Consider the following 14,992-nt stretch of genomic DNA (forward strand, 5'->3'; position numbering starts at 1 on the left):
GTTCTCTTATTTTGATTTTTAATTCTTTTGTAAGTTTGTTTAGGATTTTCTTATTTTCGCGTGTTCTCTGTCTTTGCCACGTAGCTTTGGCCTTTCTTTTTTCCCTGATTTTGTCGAGGATGAGCTGTGGAATTATTTTTGACCGCCTGCTTTTTATTTCGTGGGTGGTGGCTGTCCATGCTGCTTCCTGTATTATTTCCGTCATATTTACTATTGCCTGTTCAATATGTTCGGGTGTTTTCAGTGGGATGTTACAGTTGATTTTGTTTTCAATTAGCTCTTTAATAGTTTGCCAGTTGGTAGTTTTATTGCAGAGCGATTCTGTCTCGTTATACAGTATCGGTTTGCTTGTGTATTCTATTATGATAGGTGAATGATCAGAGTTGAGTTCGAGGCTGGTTGTTATTTTTAATTTGGTAGTGTTTATACCTTTTATAACTGCGAAGTCTAGCAGGTCAGGTAATTTGTCGAGGTCTGTCGGCCAGTAAGTTGGTTTGCCTGCAGAGAGAACGTTGAGGTTGCTATTTCTAATATATCGTTCAAGGGTTCTACCTCTCGGAGTGTTGATTCTGGAACCCCATAGTGTGTGTTTTGCGTTGAAGTCTCCTGCTGCTATAAATTTGTCTCCTAAGGTTTGGAAATACTCCTCCCATTTTTTGGGTGTCATTTTGTGTCTCGGGGGTACATATACTGCTGAAATCTACAAGTAATTGTCGTTGGTTTGTATCGTGACGGTGGTTGTTTGTATGTGTTCTTGGTTTGTTTGGCTGTGTAGGTGATGCTTGATGTCATTTTTTATTATTACTGCTGTTCCTCCGTGGGCTTTACCTATGGGGTGTTTGGTGTCGTAAATGGTGTAATACGATATTTTTATGTAGCTTTTTGGAGTGAAATGTGTTTCTGAGACAAGTAGTACATCGATGTTATTTTTATATAGAAATGCTTTAGTTTCTGGGGCTCTCTGCTGCAAGCCATTGGAATTCCAGGCTGCTACTTTTAATATGTCCATCTCTATTTTTTACTTAGCAAGTTTGTGAGTAGTTGTAACATGACCGTTGTTTGTTGTACTTGTTGCCTAAGTGTTGCATTCAATTCACTTACCATTTTTCCTAACATCTCTGTACTTTTAATGGATTGTTTGAGCACATTTCTTTGATGTCTGTAGCGTCTTCGATGTTGTTGTTTTGATTCTGGTTATTTGTGAGTGTTGGTTGGCTAATATTTTGGGTTACTTGCGCGTAGCTTCGGTTCCCTTGGGGGTTAATGCTTCTGATTCTGGCGTTAGGTTCGTATTGTGCTGTCAATGCAGTGTCGTTAACCGTTATACTTTGTCGTGGTTGGTGGTTGTTGAATGATTTATTGCGAAGTGGTGGAAACAGTTTACGTCGTAATTGTTTTCTGACTTCACATCCTTTATAGCTGGCTGGGTGGTTTCCGTTACAGTTGTAGCATTTAACTTCTTCTATTTTTCCAGAATATGGGCAGTGTATTGTTAAGTGGTTTTTTGCGCACTTGACGCAAGCTGGGCTTCTGTTGCAATAATTTTTAGTGTGTCCGTATTGTTGACACCGCATGCATTGAGGTATATCTTTTTTGTGTCGTGGTGGTTCCACTGTTACTATTGTATTTAGTATTTGTTTAATATCATATATTTCTTTGTTGTTGTTTCTGGGTTCCAGTTCTATTAAGAATAGTGGTAATGGTTGCTTTGTGTCGAATCTTGTTATATTGTTTATTGTTCTTGTTTGATGACCAATTTTAGCTAACTCATCGCTTAGTTTATGTATGTTGGTTTTAGGATGCAATCCTCTTATGACAATTTTATAGCTCCTTTCAGTTTTAAGCTGATACGTGTGGTAGATAGCATTTTTTTCTTTTAATGCTTTTATAACTTTCCTAAATGTTTCTGGTGTGTTTGTTTGTATTTTTACTTGTTCCAATTTTGTTTGCTTTATTGTGTAGTTGTTTTTCTCATCTAGATTATTTAGTAGATCGATGAGCGGGTCTATTATTTGGGCCTCAACAAAGATTGGTGGTGGTTTTGTAATATGATTTGTTTGGATAGTGGTTTTATTTACGGGGTCAGCGTCTGTTTCTTCCGTTAGTGAGTTGAAGGAGTTGCTTAATGGTAATTCTTGCAGCCATCGCTGCTTTTCTGTAGCTGGGTTTCCTACGGCACTTATGCCTGGAGTTGTTTTGCGTTTTTTGCTAGCCTTCGCTAGCTTCCAGCTTTCGTCCTGATAGTATCTTTCATAACCTAGATTGCGCTCTTCCTGTCCCCGCTGCTCTTTTGTTTCTTCTGTATCCATGTTAATTTGTTTGTTTTTTATATAATATGTTTCTCCCTTTGTTGCTATGTTTATTGTTGGTATCTGCATTGCTCTTCTGTTTCCTCCTCACTATCACTTTGCAGCACCATTACTTTGAAGCACTTTTTCTCTATTCACTTATACCTGGAGAGCACGACCGTCTAAACACGTCCTCCTCGGCTGCCCGAGCGGAAGTGAAGAGAAAAGTTTTCAACGTTTTCCTGTCGATGTCGAATAGCAGCGTCTCTTTGCCACGGCATAGCCTCCGGGAACATTAGGGAAAAAACAAATATCGAGCAACAAAAGGCGGGGGTACCGAAGCCCTCTGCCCACGCAGGTGTCCCCCTGTGTGTCTGCGTCGGCTTACGACAACGAATGCCAATGTTTCAGCCGAAAACACGATTTAGGGTGGAATAATCCGTCCGGTAAAAGTCCACGTTCCTCTCTGTTCATCTCTTTATTTCACTGTATTTCTTTTTCGCTTTTTCTCCTTCTCAACTTCTCGTTGTTTGATTTTCTTCGTGTTCGCCTCTCCTTCTGAACGAAGAGTCACCGTGTTGCCACGTGCACAGCGTGCGAACCGCGTGCGCGAGATCGAATTTAATTTAAAACACTCCCGCCAGTTTATAAATAGAGCAACGGGTTCGTTATGAAATCGAGTTATCAAAAAGGCAGCACGCGACGATGATTTACCGCCACGAATTTCGTCGACCGAGACCCGGATAATGAGGGATGGGGGCGAGTCGGTAAACTATAGCGATTGATGGGGTGATACGCTCGCCTCGGCACCCCCCTACATTATTTTCGTTCGTGTTTTTGGCCGATTAAAAAACCGGAAGGGTGTCTGGCGGATCGCGATCAGAGTATGTGATTGAATTGTCAAAGGTTGATGATCGATTTTGCTCCTTAAACGTTGAATATCTTTTTAGCTTTTATAATTCATTTACTAGAATCGTAGTTAGTGGTAATAATAGAGAAACGAAACATTCGCGAACGTTTAAGTCATCATTTACATTGTCAATTTGTTGGACATAATATCTTCATTTAGAAATCCTCTGTCTTTCCCGTGTCATTTTATTCATTTTTATTAAGAATAAATTATAGCATGATAAATATAATGTAATTCTCTTTCACAATAATATGAAATATGTAAAATGTTCCATTTCTGTTAAAAGTAAATTAAGTTATTTTTATATTTTCCAAGTCGTTTCATTTCTGTAAGAACGTAAATTGCATCATATTTGTATTTGCAAGCATCGAATTTATTCTGTCTTTATTAACCTTTTTAATCTTTAATTTCGTAATTGCAGAAGTTTCTGAGATTAAGAGATGAACGTATACGTAACGAGCAAAAACATGTTGTAAACTCGTACAACGTGTGATAGGAATTTTGCAAATTGCGAAAACCGAATATAAATATGGAAATGTAATAGTAATCGAATTTACATATATACAGTTTTCCAATGCAACGATTTTTTTTATCAAGACCTATATATTTCATTTCCATAGTGTAAAACTTTTTTAATCGTACAAAGGTATTACACGATTTTACTCGAACCTAACTAATCGGTCAGGAAATGTTATAAGAAATACAACGGGTACTTATTATCGCTGTAGTATCTTTCATCTTCAAATCTTTCGACTTTCCATGAAAACGATTGCATAATAATCCTATCCTTGTCCATTCAATGGACAAAATTTTCAAAAGAAAGAACGCCATTATTCGCTCATCATACACAGCCTAAAGGCGACGCGACAACGGAAGTCCAAGCAGACATTAGACAGCGGAAATAACCCCCTGCCGGTATTTACCCAAAAATGCCAGGCCATGTCAAACATTCACTTCTGCTCGAGCAGCCGAGAAGGACGGACGTGTCTAGACGGTCGTCCTCTCCAGGTATAAGTGAATAGGGAAAAAGCGCTTCAAAGTAATAGTGAGAAGCAAATAGCAAAGTAAATAGCAAAATGATAATGAGGAGGAAACAGAAGAGCAATGCAGATACCAACAATAAACATAGCAACGAAGGGAGAAACATATTATATAAAAAACAAACAAATTAACATGGAGACAGAAGAAACAAAAGAACAGCGGGGACAGGAAGAGAGCAATCCAGATTATGAAAGATACTATCAGGACGAAAGCTGGAAGCTAGCGAAGGCTAGCAAAAAACGCAAAACAACTACAGACATAAGTGCCATAGGAAACCCAGCTACAGAAAAGCAGCGATGGCTGCAAGAATTACCATTAAGCAACTCCTTCAGCTCACTAACGGAAGAAACAGACGCTGACCCCGTAAATAAAACCACTATCCAAACAAATCATATTACAAAACCACCACCAATCTTTGTTGAGGCCCAAATAATAGACCCGCTCATCGATCTACTAAATAATCTAGATGAGAAAAACAACTACACAATAAAGCAAACAAAATTGGAACAAGTAAAAATACAAACAAACACACCAGAAACATTTACGAAAGTTATAAAAGCATTAAAAGAAAAAAATGCTATCTACCACACGTATCAGCTTAAAACTGAAAGGAGCTATAAAATTGTCATAAGAGGATTGCATCCTAAAACGAACATACATAAACTAAGCGATGAGTTAGCTAAAATTGGTCATCAAACAAGAACAATAAACAATATAACAAGATTCGACACAAAGCAACCATTACCACTATTCTTAATAGAACTGGAACCCAGAAACAACAACAAAGAAATATATGATATTAAACAAATACTAAATACAATAGTAACAGTGGAACCACCACGACACAAAAAAGATATACCTCAATGCATGCGGTGTCAACAATACGGACACACTAAAAATTATTGCAACAGAAGCCCAGCTTGCGTCAAGTGCGCAAAAAACCACTTAACAATACACTGCCCATATTCTGGAAAAATAGAAGAAGTTAAATGCTACAACTGTAACGGAAACCACCCAGCCAGCTATAAAGGATGTGAAGTCAGAAAACAATTACGACGTAAACTGTTTCCACCACTTCGCAATAAATCATTCAACAACCACCAACCACGACAAAGTATAACGGTTAACGACACTGCATTGACAGCACAATACGAACCTAACGCCACAATCAGAAGCATTAACCCCCAAGGGAACCGAAGCTACGCGCAAGTAACCCAAAATATTAGCCAACCAACACTCACAAATAACCAGAATCAAAACAACAACATCGAAGACGCTACAGACATCAAAGAAATGTGCTCAAACAATCCATTAAAAGTACAGAGATGTTAGGAAAAATGGTAAGTGAATTAAATGCAACACTTAGGCAACAAGTACAACAAACAACGGTCATGTTACAACTACTCACAAACTTGCTAAGTAAAAAATAGAGATGGACATATTAAAAGTAGCAGCCTGGAATTCCAATGGCTTGCAGCAGAGAGCCCCAGAAACTAAAGCATTTCTATATAAAAATAACATCGATGTACTACTTGTCTCAGAAACACATTTCACTCCAAAAAGCTACATAAAAATATCGTATTACACCATTTACGACACCAAACACCCCATAGGTAAAGCCCACGGAGGAACAGCAGTAATAATAAAAAATGACATCAAGCATCACCTACACAGCCAAACAAACCAAGAACACATACAAACAACCACCGTCACGATACAAACCAACGACAATTACTTGTAGATTTCAGCAGTATATGTACCCCCGAGACACAAAATGACACCCAAAAAATGGGAGGAGTATTTCCAAACCTTAGGAGACAAATTTATAGCAGCAGGAGACTTCAACGCAAAACACACACTATGGGGTTCCAGAATCAACACTCCGAGAGGTAGAACCCTTGAACGATATATTAGAAATAGCAACCTCAACGTTCTCTCTGCAGGCAAACCAACTTACTGGCCGACAGACCTCGACAAATTACCTGACCTGCTAGACTTCGCAGTTATAAAAGGTATAAACACTACCAAATTAAAAATAACAACCAGCCTCGAACTCAACTCTGATCATTCACCTATCATAATAGAATACACAAGCAAACCGATACTGTATAACGAGACAGAATCGCTCTGCAATAAAACTACCAACTGGCAAACTATTAAAGAGCTAATTGAAAACAAAATCAACTGTAACATCCCACTGAAAACACCCGAACATATTGAACAGGCAATAGTAAATATGACGGAAATAATACAGGAAGCAGCATGGACAGCCACCACCCACGAAATAAAAAGCAGGCGGTCAAAAATAATTCCACAGCTCATCCTCGACAAAATCAGGGAAAAAAGAAAGGCCAAAGCTACGTGGCAAAGACAGAGAACACGCGAAAATAAGAAAATCCTAAACAAACTTACAAAAGAATTAAAAATCAAAATAAGAGAACATCACAACATCGAATTCACGAAATTCATAGAATCACTATCAGCGAATGAAAATACCAAATACTCCTTATGGAGAACCACGAAAAGAATAAAGAAGCCAATAAAACAAGTCCCAGCAATCAGGAAAGGAGACAATACGTGGGCAAGAAGCAATGAAGAACAAGCTGAAGAGTTCGCCAATCACCTACGCAGCACATTTACACCACATAATAGCAACATCAGCAATCTCAATCGATTTAATGACGATGAAACACGATCCACTAATTCCACAACGGATAATCAATACACCATACCTAAAACAACGGCACAAGAAATCAGAATCATAATCGAAAAAACAAAAAAAAAAAGGCACCAGGAATTGATCTAATCAACGGCATAATTCTGAAAAACCTTCCTCCAAAAGCGATACGGCTAGTTACAATAATATTCAATGCAATACTGAGAACACAATATTTTTCTAAACTATGGAAACAACCACGCATTAGCATGCTGCAGAAACCAGGCAAAGACCCACACCAAGCAGCATCCTACCGACTTATATCACTGCTTCCCGTATTTTCCAAAATACTAGTAAAAATAATCTACGCCCGCATAAAAATATTAATAGAGAAAGAAAAACTAATACCGGATCGTCAATTTGGATTCAGAAGCAAACATTCAACAATAGAGCAAATGCACAGGCTCATTAACGAGATAATACTGGCATTTGAAAATAAACAATACTGCACAGCTCTCTTTATGGACATAGAGAAAGCTTTCGATAAAATAAACCACGAAAGCCTACTACACACAATCAGACAACAATTCCCGGAAAAAATTTATCAGATAATAAAATCATATCTAAGTAACAGAACATTCACGGTAAATATAAAAGACGCGTACTCTGAAGTTAAACCAATCAAGGCAGGGGATCCGCAAGGAAGCGTCTTAGGACCCATTTTCTACACGCTATACACGGCCAACATACCTACAACTCCCAACAGTAAAGTATTTACATTCGCGGACGATACAGCAATAATAGTCAGGCACACAAACCCGGAAACAGCAGTCACACTACTACAGGAACACACCACAAAAATAGAAAAATGGCTACAAGATAAACAAATTAAAGCTAACCCCAATAAATGCAATCGCATAACATTTACACTGCGTAAGCAGAAGTCAGCAAGTATACTACTGAACGGTACGCACATAACACAAACAGGAAAGGTCAAATACTTAGGACTCCACATAGATACACAACTCACATGGAAACAGCATATCAAAGCAATAATAAACAAAATACAGACAATAAGGAGACAAATGCAATGGCTAATAAACCGAAAATCCAGGCTAAGCCTGGAAAATAAAGTCAGAATATACAAAACAATACTAAAACCAATCTGGACGTACGGAATACCATTATGGGGACAGCAGCCAAGAGCCACATAAGTAAAATAGAAACGGAACAAGCAAAAATCCTTAGAACAATAACAAATGACCCGTGGTATGTGAGAAACGACGAAATTCGGAAAGACCTGGAAATACCAACGGTCCAAGAAGAAATAAAAAAGTATGCGGGAAGGTACAGACTAAGAATTTTTTTTTTTTTTATTTATTAGAATATTTTCAATCAATTCTCGTTGAGAATTTTCAGTAACTTAATTTGGCGTGATACAATGACATGCATTATAATAGCTTTATATTGTTGATTCTAGTAGAACTAAGGATTTAATCTAGTGGGTATTTTCTTTTTAGTCTGCGGATCTGGTCCGTCGTGTCCAGTAGTTGGGTGACTAGTGGGTTGTGGTGGTTGTTGACTCTTGTGTTATATCTGCTTCTGGACTTGTGTATTTCATCTTTGACTGTAGGTATCTTGAGGTCACGGTGGATTGTTTCGTTGGTAACATACCAGGGTGCATTTAATAGGGATCTTAGCGTTTTCGATTGGAAGCGTTGGAGTATTTCAGTGTTGGAGTTACTTGCTTCGTGTTTGCTGATGGACGTTTTTGACGGTGTGGAGAGGCGGATAGCGTTTATTATGCTCGTGTTTAAGTATTCCGTGGCTGCTTCGATTTCTTCATTGGTTTTTAGTGAAGTTGAGGCTGAAGTTGTGTGGGTAAAGACTTCTCTAAAGAGCTGCCAGTTGGTGTGTTGGTTATGAATGGAGCCATTAGGTATATTCTCGATGTTAGTTGGACTGACTGTTGCTATCGCGGGAGAATGATCAGAGGAGAGATCAGCCGAGAAATTGATTTGGACGTGTCTTGACGAAATATTTTTAGTTATGAGGGAATCAAGGAGATCGGGTATTTTGTTTCTGTCGGTGGGCCAGTGTGTGGGTTCGTATGTGGTAAGGTAGTTGAGGTTGTTGGTTATTATGCTGTTGAGGAGGTTTTTGCCTCTTACTGTAACCAGTCTGCTGCCCCATTGGGTGTGTTTGGCGTTGTAGTCTCCTCCGGCTATGAATCTATTGCCCAGGGTGTCCAGGAAGTTGTCGAAGTCTTCTTTGGCGATGGAGTGTCTGGGAGGGCAGTATACAGCTGAAGTGGTGATTGTACCATGACAGTTTTCTATTGCTACGTTTGTTGCTTGGAGGTAGTCTTTCTGGAATGGTTGAAGTTCGTAGTGCTTAATGTTTGATTTGATTATGATTCTGGTGCTGCCGTGGGCCTTTCCGCTGGGGTGTTGGGTATGGTAGAACTTGTATCCGTTTATGTTCAGGTAGTTTTTGTCGGTGAAGTGGGTTTCAGATATGAGCATTATGTCGATTAGCTGGTGTTTTAGGAAGAGTTCTAGTTCAAGTTTGCGTTGCGCTAGACCGTTGGCATTCCACAGAGCTATGCGTCTTGGTTTTATTTTGTGTCGGGGCGTATTAATTTATCCATGATGAGTGTTAATAGCGATAGCAAATTGTTTATTTGCTCTGATTGTTTCTCTATTAGCTTTTCAAGCCTAGAGACGTTGTCTGTATTAGGTGAGGTGGGGGCACTATTTTGGGGAGGATCCTTGTGGCTATTTGGTGTATTTCGAGTGCCTTGTACCGCTTGGGCATAGGAGGTTGAGGGAGTGGTGAGTTTGGTAGGGCTGGGTGTTTGATTGGTTGGGGGGATTGGGGTAAAGGTGAATTTCGGCGAGCTGGGTGTTTGGTAGTTTACCTCTTTTGTTCTAAGTTTGGGGTACTTGTTTGAGTACAGAGTTTTGTAGGCTGAGCAGCCTTTGTAGTTGGCAGGATGGTCACCTTGACAGTGGATGCACTTCGCTGGGGTTTCCGGTGATTTCCTGCATTGGTCGGTGGGGTGTGTTCCTGCACATTTGACGCAGCGGAAGGTATGGTTGCAGTATTTCTGCGTGTGCCCGTATCTTTAGCACCTTTTGCATTGCACTATCTCCTTTTTGATTTGCGGTGGTTCGAATTTTACGATGGCGTTCATTAGGCGACTGGTGTTGTAGATTTCCTTGTTGTTGGGTTTCTGTTTTAAGTCGATAAAGAATAGGGATAACGGGTCTTTCGTGACTCTATGCCTTATGTTGCTGACATTGATGACTTCGTGGCCGAGTTTAGATAGTTCGGTTTTTAGTTCGTCGATGTCTGCGGAGTGGTGGATGTTTCGATGTAGCACCACCCGAAAAGGTCTTTCTTCTTTGAGTTGGTAGGTGTGGAAATTGGCGCTCAGGGCCCTAAGTGTCTTGGTGAGCTTCCTGTAGGCTTCTGGATTCGTCGGCAGGATTTTTACTTGGTTGTTGGTTATCTTCAGGTTGTAGTCCTCCTTGGAGATATCTCTCTCTAAGGTCTTGGTCATTGTCTGGATGTCGATGACATCATTAATAAATATTGGTGGGGGAGGGGGGCTTCTCTGTGCGTGGTGGTTAGGTGGCGGGCCTGCGATTTCCATGGCGTAGTTTGTGGATTCCAAAATTGCGAACCTGTTGTGGGTGTTAATTTGCGTTGATGGCTGTTCGTTCGAGTTTGTGTCTGATGGTTCGGTTTTGCGTTTTTTCGCCTTATTGGCGTCGTTGGCACCGTGGGATCTGCTGAACTTCTGCCACGAGGGAAGTAGCGCGGGGTAGTGATGGATTTGCACAGGCGAGCCTGGTCGTGATTGCTGGGCCATCATCGAGCTAGCTATTTCAATATGAATAACTAGTCGTGAGGCTATGAGGCAAGATTCGGGTTGGGGTTAGGTGCGTAGGCTTTTCTTCTCTCTGGCGGATAGGAAACACTTGTGAGGATAGGAGCACGTTGTTTTCACTTTCGACGGTTGGGTGACACGTGTTACTTTCGAACTTCACTGGGCACTAGAGACACGTCTGCACGTTTCGGCACTCAGCAGCGAACTCACAGACTAAGAATAGCAACCGACTGGCCGTGGAGGCCATTAACGCAATAGATACCGAAGGAAGACTAAAAAGGAAACACCCAGAAGACCTGACAAAGGAAGCAACATAAAGTATGTAACGTAACATACACGAAGATGGAATCCCGATGAAGGTAACCATCCACATGCTATGTATTTTTATTTTATTTTTATTTTTTTTATCAGACAAGTTAAAACATTTTACCAAATGTCCTACTGGACAAATTGTAAAATTAGAGCAAGTAAATAAAAACCTAACCCCAACCCGAATTTTGCCTCATAGCCTCACGACTAGTTATTCATATTGAAATAGGTAGCTCGATGATGGCCCAGCAATCACCACCAGGCTCGCCTGTGCAAACCCATCACTACCCCGCGCTACTCCCCCCGTGGCAGAAGTTCAGCAGGTCCCACGGTGCCAACGACGCCAATAAGGCGAAAAAACGCAAAACCGAACCATCAGACACAAACTCGAACGAACAGCCATCAACGCAAATTAACACCCACAACAGGTTCGCAATTTTGGAATCCACAAACGACGCCATGGAAATCGCAGGCCCGCCACCTAAGCACTACGCACAGAGAAGCCCCCCTCCCCCACCAATATTTATTAATGATGTCATCGACATCCAGACAATGACCAAGTCCTTAGAGAGAGATATCTCCAAGGAGGACTACAACCTGAAGATAACCAACAACCAAGTAAAAATCCTGCCGACGAATCCAGAAGCCTACAGGAAGCTCACCAAGACACTTAGGGCCCTGAGCGCCAATTTCCACACCTACCAACTCAAAGAAGAAAGACCTTTTCGGGTGGTGCTACATCGAAACATCCACCACTCCGCAGACATCGACGAACTAAAAACCGAACTATCTAAACTCGGCCACGAAGTCATCAATGTCAGCAACATAAGGCATAGAGTCACGAAAGACCCGTTATCCCTATTCTTTATCGACTTAAAACAGAAACCCAACAACAAGGAAATCTACAACACCAGTCGCCTAATGAACGCCATCGTAAAATTCGAACCACCGCAAATCAAAAAGGAGATAGTGCAATGCAAAAGGTGCCAAAGATACGGGCACACGCAGAAATACTGCAACCATACCTTCCGCTGCGTCAAATGTGCAGGGACACACCCCACCAACCAATGCAGGAAATCACCGGAAACCCCAGCGAAGTGCATCCACTGTCAAGGTGACCATCCTGCCAACTACAAAGGCTGCTCAGCCTACAAAACTCTGTACTCAAACAAGTACCCCAAACTTAGAACAAAAGAGGTAAATTACCAAACACCCAGCTCGCCGAAATTCACCTTTACCCCAATCCCCCCAACCAATCAAACACCCAGCCCTACCAAACTCACCACTCCCTCAACCTCCTATGCCCAAGCGGTACAAGGCACTCGAAATACACCAAATAGCCACAGTGATCCTCCCCAAAATAGTGCCCCCACCTCACCCAATACAGACAACGTCTCTAGGCTTGAAAAGCTAATAGAGAAACAATCAGAGCAAATAAACAATTTGCTATCGCTATTAACACTCATCATGGATAAATTAATACGCCCCGACACAAAATAAAACCAAGACGCATAGCTCTGTGGAATGCCAACGGTCTAGCGCAACGCAAACTTGAACTAGAACTCTTCCTAAAACACCAGCTAATCGACATAATGTTCATATCTGAAACCCACTTCACCGACAAAAACTACCTGAACATAAACGGATACAAGTTCTACCATACCCAACACCCCAGCGGAAAGGCCCACGGCGGCACCGGAATCATAATCAAATCAAACATTAAGCACGCGGAGTTCCCAAGCGGTCACCCATTTAAATACTTTCTCCATCTTAACTTTCGTGATAGGACGAGAACCAGTGCTTTTCTTTATAACGTTTATTGGCCAATAGTTACATTACATGTGTGTGTTTTTCATAATAAACAATGAATTTCGGTTGTGGGATGGATCAATTAAAAGTACCGATACATGACGGTACGACATGCAATACTTTATGTGTCGGGATTACATTTTTGTAGGTTTACAATTTGTAACTTAAATTTATGTCGTTGTAGAGCGGTGCTTATATATGATGTTGTTTTTTTGTTCCTATCTCTGTCCTGAAAACCTGGTCGCAAAAACCGGACAATTCAGTAGTCTACATTTGGTTTCGGCGGAGCTGCGGGATTTTGCGTGGGCCGCGGGAGGGTGGACAGGGAGGGGAACGGAGGGGTGTCCTGTAGAATTATTTACAATATCTACAATATTTACAATATTTACATGATTACAATATCTGCACTATTTTACACGGAGGGAGATTTGAGTGTTGTTATTTTGTGGTTCTTTTTCTTGTTATTTTTATTATGGTTTTGGCATCCACCAATATTTTTTTATGCATTTTCTGTGATTGTCTTCTGCGTCTTTTTGGGGAAGGGCCATGTTGTATCTCCACCTAGTGTCTACAGTTTGCACATTTGAGTTTGCCTCGTTGAGTATTGTTTTAATCCCTATTTTTCTTTTTATATACTAGATTATTGGGGTATTTTTTTGGTCTTGGAGGTAGTTTCTTTCGTCTAGGTATAAAAATGCTTCGGGGGGATGTAACCTGTCGTCAGTGTATTTTTGTAATATGAATCGTTTGGAAATAAGCAACCGAAGATTACACTATTTTCCTTTATCTTTGCAGTTTGCGCGAAGTGGTTTCTTGTTAGTTTTATGAGGATTGCCGTTCCTCCTCCTTGGGTGGCGTTTGGTCTGTCGTGTCTTATTATAGAGTAGTTTTTGTATTGCACTTTATGTCTATAGTTCAGTTTGGTTTCTGAGATAAGTACTATGTCGGGGGTTTCTTTCTTAATTAGGGTTAGCATGCTGTATCTCTTTTGGTTTGAGATTAGTGAGTTGGCGTTTATTGAGATGATTTTCAGATGTTTAACTTTTCTCTGATTTGTTTTTTGCTGTAATTGGTGGACGGGTGGGTTTTTTCTAATCTTCGTCTATATTTTCGATGATGTTGAAGATGGAGTCGATTCTTTCTTCATGCGTATTTAATGCTTTTCTGATTTCGTTTAGTTGTGTTTGTTGGTCGCTTAGAGCTTTTAGAATGCTTTTTTTGAAGTCTTCAATGACATTTATTATGCTTATTTGAGGTGAGTCTATTGTTGGGTTAGGGTTTTGTTTGACTTGTGCCGCTATGTTTGTTACTTGCGGGCTTGTCTCGTTTATACTTGTTCTTTGTTTTACTATGTCCGCGAACTTTAGCTCGGGGACGTACTTACGGCTTATTTTGGCGATTCTTTCGATTTTTGTTTTTGCTTTGGTGATTTTTTCATTAATCTTTTTCCGTAATTCGACGAGTTTTGGACATCCTTTGTATGATGCAGGATGTCCGTAGTTTTTGCAGTTTACGCAGTAGATTTTTTCTTTGCTTACTGCTGCTTCTTTTTTTATTTTGCACTCGCCTGGCCCGTGCGGTTCAGTGCATTTTACACAGCTATAGTTTAGGTTACAGTTTTGTGCTGTGTGGCCTATTCGCTGGCATTTGTAGCACTGCGTGATATCGTTTTTTTTAATTTTTTCCCAGGCTATTTTCAGATAGTTAAGTCTGTTTATTTTTAGTAGGTTCCCAATGTTGCTATCGGGGGAGACTTGGATTATATAGATTGGGAGCAATGTGTTGTTCTCCCTTGATTTTCTTGTTGTGAATCGAGTCACTTTGGTGAAGTTAACTTCTTCTATTTTCAGGGCTTTTAGGTCTTCTAGTATTTCCGCTTCTGTGTAGCTGTTTCCTAGCCCTTTTAGTAGGTACGTGTGGGGTTTTTGAGATTTTGGGGTATATGTGAAGTAGGCCGTGTTGGCTGCGGTCAGTATTTTTTTTGCATTCGCGTAGTCATTTATGTTTTGAAGATAAAGCACGTGCTTACCTGAGTGGATTTTTTTGATATGGAAATTCTTGATTTTGAGAGAAGTTTCCATGAG

This window comes from Bombus terrestris, chromosome 17 (assembly GCF_910591885.1).
Source record: "Bombus terrestris chromosome 17, iyBomTerr1.2, whole genome shotgun sequence".
NCBI classification, from domain to species: domain Eukaryota; kingdom Metazoa; phylum Arthropoda; class Insecta; order Hymenoptera; family Apidae; genus Bombus; species Bombus terrestris.